Here is a 12,592-nt window from a genome sequence, read left to right on the forward strand (position 1 = left end):
AAAGTTAACACTTTGAGCTGCCGTACCTGTACTGTGCGCCGTGGGCTGAAACCCGGGGTAAGTGACAAGTAGTTCGAAATTTTACAACAACCAAAAAAATACCGAGATTCCTGTGGAGTCTTCCGTTTCAGTATATAATATACAATATATACAATACAATACATCTTTGCCTGAGCATGGAGGGGAGTAGTCGATGGAGCAAGCAGCTTCGCGCGAGAACATTGATCTCGCGAATGCAGTATTAGATGCGGAACCCTGAATCATTACGCCACCACCACGACTCGACTATCTGATCGCGACAGACCATTAACGACTTGCCCACAAGTTTACCCTTTCTGTGGAAACGTCCAGGGTCCTGCATGGATCTATTTTGGTTCGACAAACAATATAGGGTAGTTGTAAAGTCTGCATTCATTTCCTAAGGGTGTCACCTAACATTGTTGCTACAGGTCGGGGCATTGTTGTATCAATCCATCCATTTTTTTCTGCATTTTTTTCATTCCTTGTCATGCACATTTTCCACAAACAATAAATTATTTAATTTCCAGAATTTCTTTTTTTTTGACTACGGCAAATCTATCTATATTACAACGTGTATAGTTGGCAAAGCATTTTCTTTATTTCAAATATGTTTAAAACAACAATATAAATTTGTTATTATATCAACACAATACTTTATGGTATGGGCGGTCCTTCCATTCCAATATTTTTATAAGGAGTGATTATTCCATATTACCAGGAAGTTTAAGCCCCCCCCCCCCTAAAACAAAACAAAAAACAAAAAAAGCGTCTTGCCTTTTTTTTTTAAAAGGGAAGGAGCAGGTTCCTCCCCCGCCCCGTTTTTCTTAAATGGCCTGCCGACACATTATAAAAGACAACCGGCTTAGATATTTAACAAAAAAGTATTTTTTGTCTGAGATCATTAAACTGTATACCTATTTCAGACTTAGGTTCGTTTGAATGTGTACAATTCAAAGGGGATTCGCTGAGACATCAGACCAGTCTTTTTTGTACATAATCCGGCAGGTAAACTTTCTGTTGCTGCTCAACTTTAAAAATTATGTTTCTCAATCGATTTCTTTTTAGAAATCAGAGATTTTGATTTCAATTTATTTCATACAAAAGAGTAAAGCCGCCAGGGCTAGTTGCAAACTGGCTGTTTAACGCTCTTAAAGGAACACGTTGCCTTGGATCGGACGAGTTGGTCTATAAAAAGCGTTTGTAACCGTTTGTTATAAAATGCATATGGTTGGAAAGATGTTTTAAAAGTAGAATACAATAATCCACACACATTTGCCTCGAAATTGCGTGGTTTTCCTTTTACTTTGCGAACTAACACGGTCGGCCATTTATGGGAGTCATGGGAGTTAAACATTTGACTCCCATAAATGGCCGACCGTGTTAGTCGACGAGGTAGAAGGAAAACCGTGCAGTTTTGAGGCATGTTTGAGTGGATCATTGTATTCTACTTTTAAAACATCTTTCTACTCATATGCATTTTATAACAAACGGTTACAGACGCTTTTCAAAGACCAACTCGACCGATCCAAGGCAACGTGTTATTAGTTTAGTGCTTTCATAATTATTAGGGCGTTCCAAAGAATGGGTTGACCCTGATGTAGTGGCAACCTCCTTGGGGAGGCTGGAAGTCGAACACCGCACCTGAGAATCCACCGTCATCCGCGAGGAGGCATGAGATGTATGTCTCGGGTATGCAACCCACACACCTATCGAGATCAAAACAAGAGAAAGGAAAATAATTATGTAAGGGAATCGGTAAAACAAGAGGTGTATAGGAGTACATATAGCCAGCGTGACTTTAAGCGGCATAAAGTTGACGGCAATAATTTGTAAGTGTTATAATAGTCAGGCGTAATCATAATCCTCGACAATCGTAATTGGTGATTGAATTCCAACTTATTAACAATTCCATAACAATTCCAATGGAATTGACCGTACATTGTTTCGCGAAAAGTTTATAACTTGTACGTTTCAAATACCGCTCTTAAAATAAAACCAAAGCACCTCGTTTCTCTTTTACCTACAGTAGTCGTCCCTCCCATCGTGATTGACATCTCTCATGTACCACGTGTCCATGTGACCTGCATCAAACCACGCCCCCGTACTGTTATAGTTGTACTCGCCGGCTCCCTGCATGCCTGCCAGTGCGCATGACAGGAAGGGTGTCGCACCTTGACGATTCGTTATGGTCACCACCCTACGTGAAAAAGAGTCATTGTTTTCAGTGTTTAAACACTATAAAGTCAGTCACTATTAAGTCATGATTCAGTACGACCGCCAGTTTCTAGAATGACTATAACTCACCTGACGTCATCACCTACGAAAGTCTATGGTTTTTGTACCATTTTGGAAGTAGATTCCCTGTTTTAATTTTGTTCTTGAGTCATGTGCTTCATCAACCGCTGCGATCTAAATGACACAGCTGTGTATAAATGCCTTTTTGTATTGTATTGTATTGTATTGTATTCTACTTATAGGCGATACGCACTTGGTTAGACGCGCGAACCGAAAAAGGGACTTTTGGGACGCTAAGTGGCAGCAGCTTTATCCACTAAAATAAATACATCGTTCTCGGTAATGTGCGCATGTTCAAAAACAAGGTATACAATGAAAATACATCTATCGTATATCAGTCTGCTGCCACCAAGCGTTTCGAAGTCTCCCAATACCAAAAATGGCAGACCATGGACAGAGAGTAGGCTGCATGTGAGGTCATTTCAGGTATTACCTGCAGTAGTCAATAGGCGACCCTTGTCCCTGTACATCAACCCATCCTCGGAACAGTGATGGCAACCCTAGATCATTCAGATCATAACGACGTTCTGCCACCGCGGGGGCCATGGTTGGAACATCTTCTGATTTCTCATCATTTACCGGTTCGTCTGCCACTATACAAGGGAAAAAAAGTCATGTCTGTTTATAGAAAAATTTCAACAGACAGATTATGTGACTTGCCAGCAGAGTTAAACAACGAAATAAAAAAAATATGGAAAGGTTTTCGATAACACCATGAAATGACTATCTCTAAATGAGTTGGGGTTCCCAGAAGACGATCAGAACTTATCTGATTGAAACGTCGATTTGAAACCAACAGTTCTTTTCAGAACCACCCTTAACTCATTTAGAGATAGTATTTACATGGTGTTTCCACAAACCTTTCCATATCATATTTCCACGATTCAAAGTTTATTCTTGTTTTGTTCAATTATACAAATTGTATTCTTTAAATGTATTCTTTAATTGTGAAGCGATTTTTGACATTACATCCCTGTTTTTGCTGGGACTGTTTCGCAAAAGTTGAACACACTACTGTTTCGAAATTTTCGTTCCGAATTTGTGACGTCAAAAATGGTATCATATTCGGGCTTTAATTAACTCCCAATACGGTAATTCTTACTGTAGACAAGCGGTCTTTTTCGCAATAAATAGACGCCCTACCCAACGTCAGAGAGTATAGACGTTGAGATCCTGCATCTGTTGGCTTATATAATCAAACTGGTTATAATAATACCTCCGTCGTAGCAGTCTCCTGTTTCTTGAAGTGGAAGTCCCTCACATTCGAGGCTTCGGGGCCATTTAGTTCGACTCTCACTAAAGATTCCGATGCAGTCTTTCTTAGCCGCTTCGCACAACTCTCTGCACGGGACACGTCGGTGCGAGGCTGGGTCGCCCTCGAAGCACCTGTCATAAGTTTGTGTAAAGCAACAAAGGGGTCTGTCACTGGATGAATCATAGAGCGAGGAGTCAATGTAGTAAGTTTATTCGCAGAACTGTGTCGCTATAGGAGCAAGTTCGAGTGGGCACCAGCACCGAACATGCGCAGTGACGCACTCACCGGGACGGCTCATTTGGAAGTCTAGTCAACCTTAAACCTCTTCGCTATAGTGCCACTGGTTCCCCTTTTGCGCTTTTCACACGTTAAAAAGGAACATGCTGTTGGGACCAGTGAAGAAACCATGGGCTCGAGGCTGGTTCCAAATGGTTGACCACAGTAGTAAACCAATGGCCGACCAGCCTGGGTTCGAGTGCAATGGTTAACCTGTGCACGTTTGAACTCGCTCTAGGTCTTCCGTGATGGTTTCAAGCGGTCTACACTTTGCCATACTTCGGCAAGGTTTGAATAATTGTTGAGTAAATAAACGATTTCAACAAACTTAAAATAACACCCACCTTGGTACACTGACTGCACAAAGGAAGATCCGAAGATACGGAGAACAGTTGCTGTGGGTTACTGGGTAAGCTAAACTCTCTAAATATTGCCGGGCGTCGTACTGTGTGGTCATGTTCAGATAGTTTGGCATTCTTGTCTTTGTGTATGGTATGCCAGATTGGCACATCGGGATGGCAATGTCTTCACACTTGCACGTGGCTGTGGAGACTTCTTGTGCAGCAGACATACCTAGATATGAGAACAGCAAACTATCATGACTACCCATTGTCTTTGTATAGAGTAACCTTTTGTTTCAAAGTGAATATTTGTTCAACACTAAAACTAATGTTTGTAACAACGCAAAGGAGACTCTTTTTGTCATCTGTTTATGCGTCGCAACAATCTCCTTCTGTATACCGATTGTCTCTGAAATCATTTAACACAAATTTTATATCATCAATATAGACGATGAAGCACTTTTGTTTAATTGTATTAATTTGTCCGTCTATAGAATTTAAATGACCAGGGTTACACCATTATACAACTCCCCTCAAAACAATACACTCCTGGGGTGGGGGATATAGACACCAGTAACAATAGCATGATGAGTTTTTGTCAATCTTTGTGTAAGAATGGGAATTTAACTCAGTTCTTGCTCATATTTTGACAGATTCCGGGTCATACTGACCTAGAGGGGTCAAGCTCAACGGGATATGTATCTGAGTCAATTCTGACCCAGAAAGCTTCAGAAGGTGTATGCGAAACAATTGTGTGAATCCTTTGAAATCCTTTGAAATCCAAGATCAAAAATTTGTGTAGTACAATTGACTTTAGGTCATGTTTGTTTTTTTAAGGTTTTTTTTTAGGGGGGTGGGTCGTTTGCTTCTTGCTTGCCTTTTGTTTAAACAAAGACCTGTATTTACCTGGCTCGCTCAAGCATTTCCCAGAACTCCTCAATGGTAAGTTCTGACAGTCCGGCATGGGCATACGGGTGCGGAAGAACTGTGCGAGAGGAGGGCACCTCCGGTAAGCAAAATAGCAAGTTTCCCTGCACGGGGGGAAAACCACTCCTTCCTAGGTGCAGGTCGGCAGGTAAGAAGCGCACATGAACCAGTTGAGGTTGCCGTCGCAACCCACGGCAAAAAGCTGCGATAAGATCACCAGATCTCGCTCCACGGACTCTAGCGTGTTTGGATGGTCTGGCCAGAAAGGGTTTGGCAGGGCTACCCTGGTGTGGTTCGGGCACAATTCCACAGAGACATCACTACACGACCCTAGAAGCATAATTGACAGCTATTTTGTAACTTATATAATTTGGTCTACGGTACACTATGTGTTTATATGCTGCTGGTAGCTTATGTTTCTTTGAAAACTTGCGCGGCAGTAGACTAATAAAATAATAGCAAAAGAGGTTATCAAAAGAACATAACGTATACTACTCATTAATCGGCATCTTAGCACGTGTGAGAACAAGCAGAAAGCCTCTGGTTTCGTGGTCAAACATCCTGATACTGATATGAAAAACAAAATCAAGACTAGACAGGTGTACAAACCTTAGGGGGAGGGGGAAGAGACCGAATAGGCTAGATAAGGACTTACAATATGAACCGTATGATGCCTTGTAAATGGAGGTACCCATGACCGAGGTGCTATCCTCAGCAGAGACGTCGTCTTCAACTGCCTCGAGCACGTAACGCATCTTCGGTCCTTCACCGAAGCCATTCACCAAAAATATCTCCAACGTGTAACTATCCGGACGGTCAAAAGTAACAAGGTATTTAGTAGTAGAGTAAAGTGGATTAAAACTTCTTAAACGGCACACGTTGGACTTCAGGCCCGTGGTGTCGTTGAAGCGAATGAGGACGGCAAATTTTGATTTGGGGTCGGGTGATTGTGGATGGAACTCTAAAGAGGCACTGTTGTTTCTGAAGCGGGTAACGCTGTTGAGGAGCGATGTCTTAACTGGTGGGTAGAGATCATCAACTGTGAGACAATATGTGAAAGACAGTTAATATGAGGCAATGGTACAAGCACAAAATTATCAAAGTCAAACTTTACGTGTTGCCTCGGAGGCTAAGCAAATACGGGAAGTCAACAGAGAATTTTCCCGCCGCAGATCGATCAGAGGAATCTCGCACTGTCTGACCAGGGCCAAATTTCATAGAGCTGCTAAGCACAAAAATGTGCTTAGCATGGTATTTTCTTCCTTGATAAAAACAGGATTACTAACCAAATTTCCACTTGATTTTTAGGATAAGCAAACAACACCTGATACCAGTAACAAGCAATATGCCACAAATGGCAATTTGTTTGGTAATCCTTATTTGTATCAAGAAAGAAAACTCATGCTAAGCAAATTTGTTTGCCTAGCAGCTCTATCAAATTGGGCCCAGAACATTGACTTCTGTCCAGTCATTGGCTCTTGTTTCAGAACGAAAATACTGTGGAACGCTACCGATCGATCGGTCTTTTGCATCGATTGATCAGCGTTTTCTATCGACGGATTGATAAATTGGTGAAGGTCAATGGAATAAGAAGCCTTTGAGCGAGATTACGCCTTAATGAACGTCGCGTGAGGCGTATACACACTGATGTAAGTTCTAGAAAAGGGAGGTTTGTGGTATAGCACCATGTGAATATCTTTTTTGAGCAGTGTTGATTCGTAAAAGAACCAGTGGTTAACGGCTCAACATTTTGACTCAGTATGCTCTGATCGTCTTCAGGAGAAATCGAGACCGACACTACTCAAAATAGATATACCGCAAACTTAATCATTAGTTATACTTCCATCATGATATAAGTTCATCGGTTTTATGGTCGGTCTTCGTTCATAGATCGATCGATAAAAACACCGATTAAAGGACCGATTAATCGATGATAAAGAGGACACTATTGGTAATTATTAAAAAATAAGTATTAGCATAAAACCTTACTTGGAAACGGCTCCCTCTGAAGTGACGTAGTTTTCGAGAAAGAAGTAATTTTCCCACGAATTTGATTTCGAGACCTCAGAATTAGATTTTTGATGTCTCGAAATCAAGCTGAAGGCACACAACTTCGTGTGACAAGAGTGTTTTTTGTTTTTTCCTAGTTATCTCGCAACTTCGAATACCAATTGGGCTAAAATTTTCACATGCTGGTTATTTTATACATAATAAATTGAGATACACCAAGTGAGAAGACTGGTCTTTGCAATTACCAACAGTGTCCAGTGTCTTTAAATTTGCATCGGGGATAAAGAAAAGTAATTTTGATTTGTATTCATACAACGATATGTGTTAACTGTATATTCAGAACTTTCCAGAGTCCTGTTTTCTCCAGTCGATGTGTTGATTGGAATTTATACCTCTTAAATTGGCGTTCCATTACTGCATGATCTACCACAATCAAAAGCAGCCCAAAGTTACAAACCAAGTCCTCAAAATTCAAATCATACCTTTCAGGCACTCGTTGTCATCTTGGAGGTAAAGCTTGCAGTCAAACACGGGAGGCCGACGGAGACCAAGTTCGCGCTCCGTGTGGCGGCAGCTTCGCCATATATCCCGACAAACCCCATAGCAAGGTAGAAGAAATTGATGTGGAGCACCCTCTTGGGCGAGCTTGTTCTTGATGATGTTGGGTCGTGGTAAGTGGGCGAGGCAGAGAAAACGTCCCAAGACGTCTGAACAACCCGAGTCCAACATTCCTGATATAAAATGAAAACCGGTTTATATGATTAGTCCTGGATAAGTTATATGTTGGCACATTCATGCTTGACCCACTGGTACTAAACAAATTATACCTTGCAAGTAACTGATGGCTTCGCTGAGTTCACTCAACTTCAGTTGTTCAACGTACTGATGGTCCGAGGTGGGAATATCAATGCCTTCATCTTTGCACAGCTGCGGGATGTCCAGTTGACTCGAGGTACCTTTAAAAGAAATTACACAAAATAGAAAAGGTAGTTGGGTTCAGGTTGCCTGGACTGGCCAAACAATAACCTCTTTTTACCAGGAACGTTGTTGTTGTTTTGAGAACGGCAAAACAAAGAACAGAAAGCATACATGAGATTAATAGGACTTCATATGTACTCTATAAAATGTATACTATTAATGAGCTGTTTATGATTTGAGGCACATTACGCGAGCAAAAACGTGAACGTGAACGTCAGAAAATTGTGTCGTTTCTAGGTGACGTCACCACTTTTGGCTTATGCTCACGTATGAAGTCTGTACGTCCGTAACTGACGTGAGAAATGGTATTTTCACGCATGCTTAAAACGTGGGATTTTTACAGGGTGCGTTCGTTTAGCTTTCCTGGGTCGACCCCGGTGTGTGGCGTTTTCTTTTTCCAGGACGAACGTGTGCAGATAATTACCCACGTTCGTCCTAGAAAAAAAAATGCCAAACACCAGGGTCGACCCAGGGAAGCTAAACGAACGCACCCTATATTTGACGATCAGTTTCACGTCTTTGCCCTTGTAACGTGCAGCTAAACCTCCCATTACGGTGGGGGTATGTCCTTAGAACTGTCCTATACGGTAAAAAAAAAAAACCTCGAATGTACGCCACCATCGATTTCATGGCTCTGCTTACCGTAAGCACGGAATCGGCGCGTACGGAAGCAGGTAATTCTGTGCTTACGGCAAGCGTATTTCACGGGTTAGCGGCGAATTTTGGGCTTCTGCGCGTGCGTACTCCACTTTACTATAGGCATTCTACGCTTGCAATGCTAGCGCAGAAATTCGGCGCTTGCACGTAAGCGGGGAATTGTGATCGTAAGCGCAGAATTCGACGGTAGGCAGAGCCATGAAATTGGGCCCAGATGTCACCGTGTGTTGCACGTTAGGCAAGGCGCCTCTCACTCGGTTAGACAAGCACCATAATATTCTAATCTTATAAAGCATTGATTCACGACAAAATCATGGCAAACCATAGAGAGTTTCCCCCTGTGACTGCATGGGTGTTTGTCAAATAGAAGATGAGCTAGCGTTTGGTTTGTAAAGGGATACGAACAATTTAAACTAACACATTATTATGCGTAACCGTCCCCCTTATATCTAAAACCCACTCTAATGCGTGGCCGAGCGGTTAAAAGCACGGAATTCAAACTGGTGTTTCTTATCAGCAGAGTGTGGGCTCGAATCCTCAGCCGTGACACTATCTTGTGTCATTAATCAAGAAACTTAACCATTGCTTCGTCCTTCGGATGGGACGAAGCCGTTGGTCCCATGTGTTTTAATGTAAAATAACCCAGTGCACTTATCGAAAAGAGAAGGGATTCGCCCCGGTGTTCCTGTCTGTGGCTGCTGTATGCGCCGCTGTAGCACCCTGTAAACCTTTATTAGGTGCTTAATAATTGGGTCTCAGAATTCATCTCTGCAATCAACCAACATTTCTGTATAATATCTATAGTACAAGCGCCTTGAGTACCTTTGGTAGATACGTGCGCTATATAAGTCTTCGATACGATTTATTATTATTCTTACCTTGGTGCCAGAATAAAGCAATGACGTAAAGATACAATAGAAATCGCCCCATCGTCATGCTTTTGCATCAATAAGATTCGAAGGTATAACTTGCAATACTAGTCCCGATGAGCAAGATGCTTCAATGCGATACCGGTACCACCACCGGGAGCAACGCACGGTGCCAGATAATATGGATTAACAGGGTGGCCAACGCGCCGGGTCGAGACAAAACTGTAGTATCCCGTCGGTTCAAAATCGAAAACAACTTTGTAACGACACGGCCTTGACTTGTAGTATAAACATTGAAGAAAAATATCAGTGTAAAATATCAGTAAACATTCGTGTTACAACATGCCTTTGGCTCGGACGGAGCGAGGAGCCCCAAGTGTGCTGAATAAGTATACGATTTATCCTTATTGAGGGTAGTGAATTTATACCCTTGACTGGTGTATATTTCATGGCTGCGTAAACAGATTCATACGGCCAACCACTCTCTGCTGTGCTACCTTCATTGCCCAGAGCTCCATGCGAATGAGTATTAATTAGTGATTTTGGGGTACTTTTTGTAACACAAAACACCGTGCCTACAAGTTTACATTAAACTTACACCGTTTGAAGATAATGATAGTAGAAAGCGTACCTTGAAATATTAGTTGCTGAGGGGCTTGGTTATTGTCCCAACATATGGATACAATAAATAAACCTGTGAAAATTTAGGCTCATTGGTCATCGTAGTTGCAAGAGATAAATGAAAGAAATCCACCCTTGTTACACAACTTTGTGTGCTTTCAGATGCATATTAAGGCTTCAGCTGAAGTCTGTTATTGAGTGAGGAATACCTCTTTCTCAAATTAATCTACGTTATTTCAGCGGGAGCCGTTTCTCGCAATGTGTTTTACTACCACCAGGGCCTAATTTCATAGCGCTGCTTAACGGCCGAGTTTGTGCTCACTGTGCAATTTTTATTTCATATAGCGCTGCTAACCAAAGCAGACGAAAAGGCATGCTAACCTTCCGGTGTTTGCCCCACGAAAATAAATGACGTCACAATGCAAATCCACGGTAAACACGCAATATGACCGCCCAATTTTTCTGCTAACCTGTGAAATACGCTAAGGCTTAAGCAACTTTTTTTTCTGCTAAGCACGCAAATTTGGCAGCGCTATGAAATTGGGCCCAGCTCTCCACTGCTCGTTACCAAGTAAGATTTTACGCCGAATTACTTTGAGTAATTACCAAAAGAGTGCAGCGCCTTTCAAGTGTATGCATTTGTTCAGACGACTTCTTGTTTCCCTGCTCTGCTGCCAGAGTTTCAAATCAATGCAAATCCTTCCCTAGACCAAAAACTGCAGATCCCCGGTGGGTTTGAAAGTAAATAAGCTGTGAACTCGGTGAGCTGTCGTACCTGGCACCGTGCGTCGACTGCACTTGACACCTGGAGTGAACTTGAAACCTGGGGTGAGTGACCGTTGGGTGACAGCCAGTTCGAAGTTTTCCAGCAAAAAAAGCACACAAACAAAACCAAGTTTCCTGCAATGAGAATTCCCTGGCATGCTGTGGTATAGCTAGTAGACGAACATTAAAGGCACTGTAGACTTTGGTAACTGTCAAAGACCATGCAGTATTCTCGTTTGGTGCATCCCAACCCGACAGTATGCATAGAATATCAAACAAATTTGTGACAATTTTGTGCTCAATTATTGGTCATCGAGGTTGCAAGAAAATAACGACAGAGAAACCCACCCCTGTTGCACAAGTTTGCCTTCAGATGCATAGTGAAAGATGCAACCTGGAAATCTTTTAGTATTTTAGTGAGAAATTACCTCTTTCTCAAAAACTACGTTACTTCTAACAATTATTTTGAGTAATTACCAATAGTGTTCAGTGGCTTTTAAGGATGATTGTAAAGTCTGCTTTTATTTCGTTATGGTATCACGTTGTAAATATTCTGCATGCGAGAGTCGTGCAAAAAGATTCGCCAACAAAAAGCGCCGGTTTTCACTTCTTGACTTTCGATTAGTGGGGAGGGGGCGGAGAGTCACGTTTGAAATAACTGTTTTACTAACTGTTGAATGGGGTGCATGCTGGTCTAGCTAGAGATCATATTTGAGCGCTAGCTAGACCAGCATGCACCTCGATCAACGCCAACACTGCGCGTGCCGAGAACAAGTATAAGTACAAAGGCATTGTTAGGGTTGGTCTTTTGTTCCGTGGGGCGTAGCTAGTCCCTCAGGAATGTCTTGGAAATTGCACTGGTTTACTTGAGTGAACAGTTTTGAAGTCAGTGGGGTGATGTGAAGTTAAGTGCTATAGTCATAAAGTTCTCGCTTGCATACTACGGCACAGATGTATTGGAATCGTGAGTTATTTTTTTATTTTGTTTGTGGATATGAAACCCTATGGAGTGTAGTTGTGTGTTTCATTAAATATAAATCACTCGGCAAAAGCATTTTTAGTTTAAAGAAATTGTTGATCCATACAGCAGAGGTATGCAATTTGATTAGCTTAAATTTATTTCTGCAGTGGTTTATTATTCCTCTGTTGCAACCACAAACCCATTGGGTTGGTTGTGACACCTGTATATTGGCGTACAAAACAACACCTTCAACAAATTATAAAATTTAATCAAGGACTGTATATAATTATATACCTTAATCATGCTGCCTCCATCTTGGTCATGTCCCTCGTACCGAATAACAATAATGCATGCTAATAATCATCTAACAATTAGGAACCAGACTATTTTCTGTTCTTCCAGCCTCGGTTTGGTAACATTGATATCAATGGTAGAAATTCAAGATGGCTGCACCGTAATAAAGGTCTATTGTAACTTAGGTAACCATAACATACCTATGCACAGTGTTAATACTACACAACACACACACACACACACACCGGCATGTTTATGGTGCAGACCGAAGACTTCTCTTTGTTCTCCCATTGTTTGGACATAGTTTTTTTTTCAGACGTCC

The 12,592-nt window shown here is 41.7% G+C and overlaps 1 pseudogene; it reads right to left on the bottom strand.

Annotated features, from left to right (window-relative positions):
* Positions 1 to 1,513: 1,513 nt before the first annotated feature.
* LOC117295287 lies at positions 1,514 to 9,876 on the bottom strand (annotated as a pseudogene).
* Positions 9,877 to 12,592: the final 2,716 nt, after the last annotated feature.

This window comes from Asterias rubens, chromosome 10 (assembly GCF_902459465.1).
Source record: "Asterias rubens chromosome 10, eAstRub1.3, whole genome shotgun sequence".
Taxonomy (NCBI): domain Eukaryota; kingdom Metazoa; phylum Echinodermata; class Asteroidea; order Forcipulatida; family Asteriidae; genus Asterias; species Asterias rubens.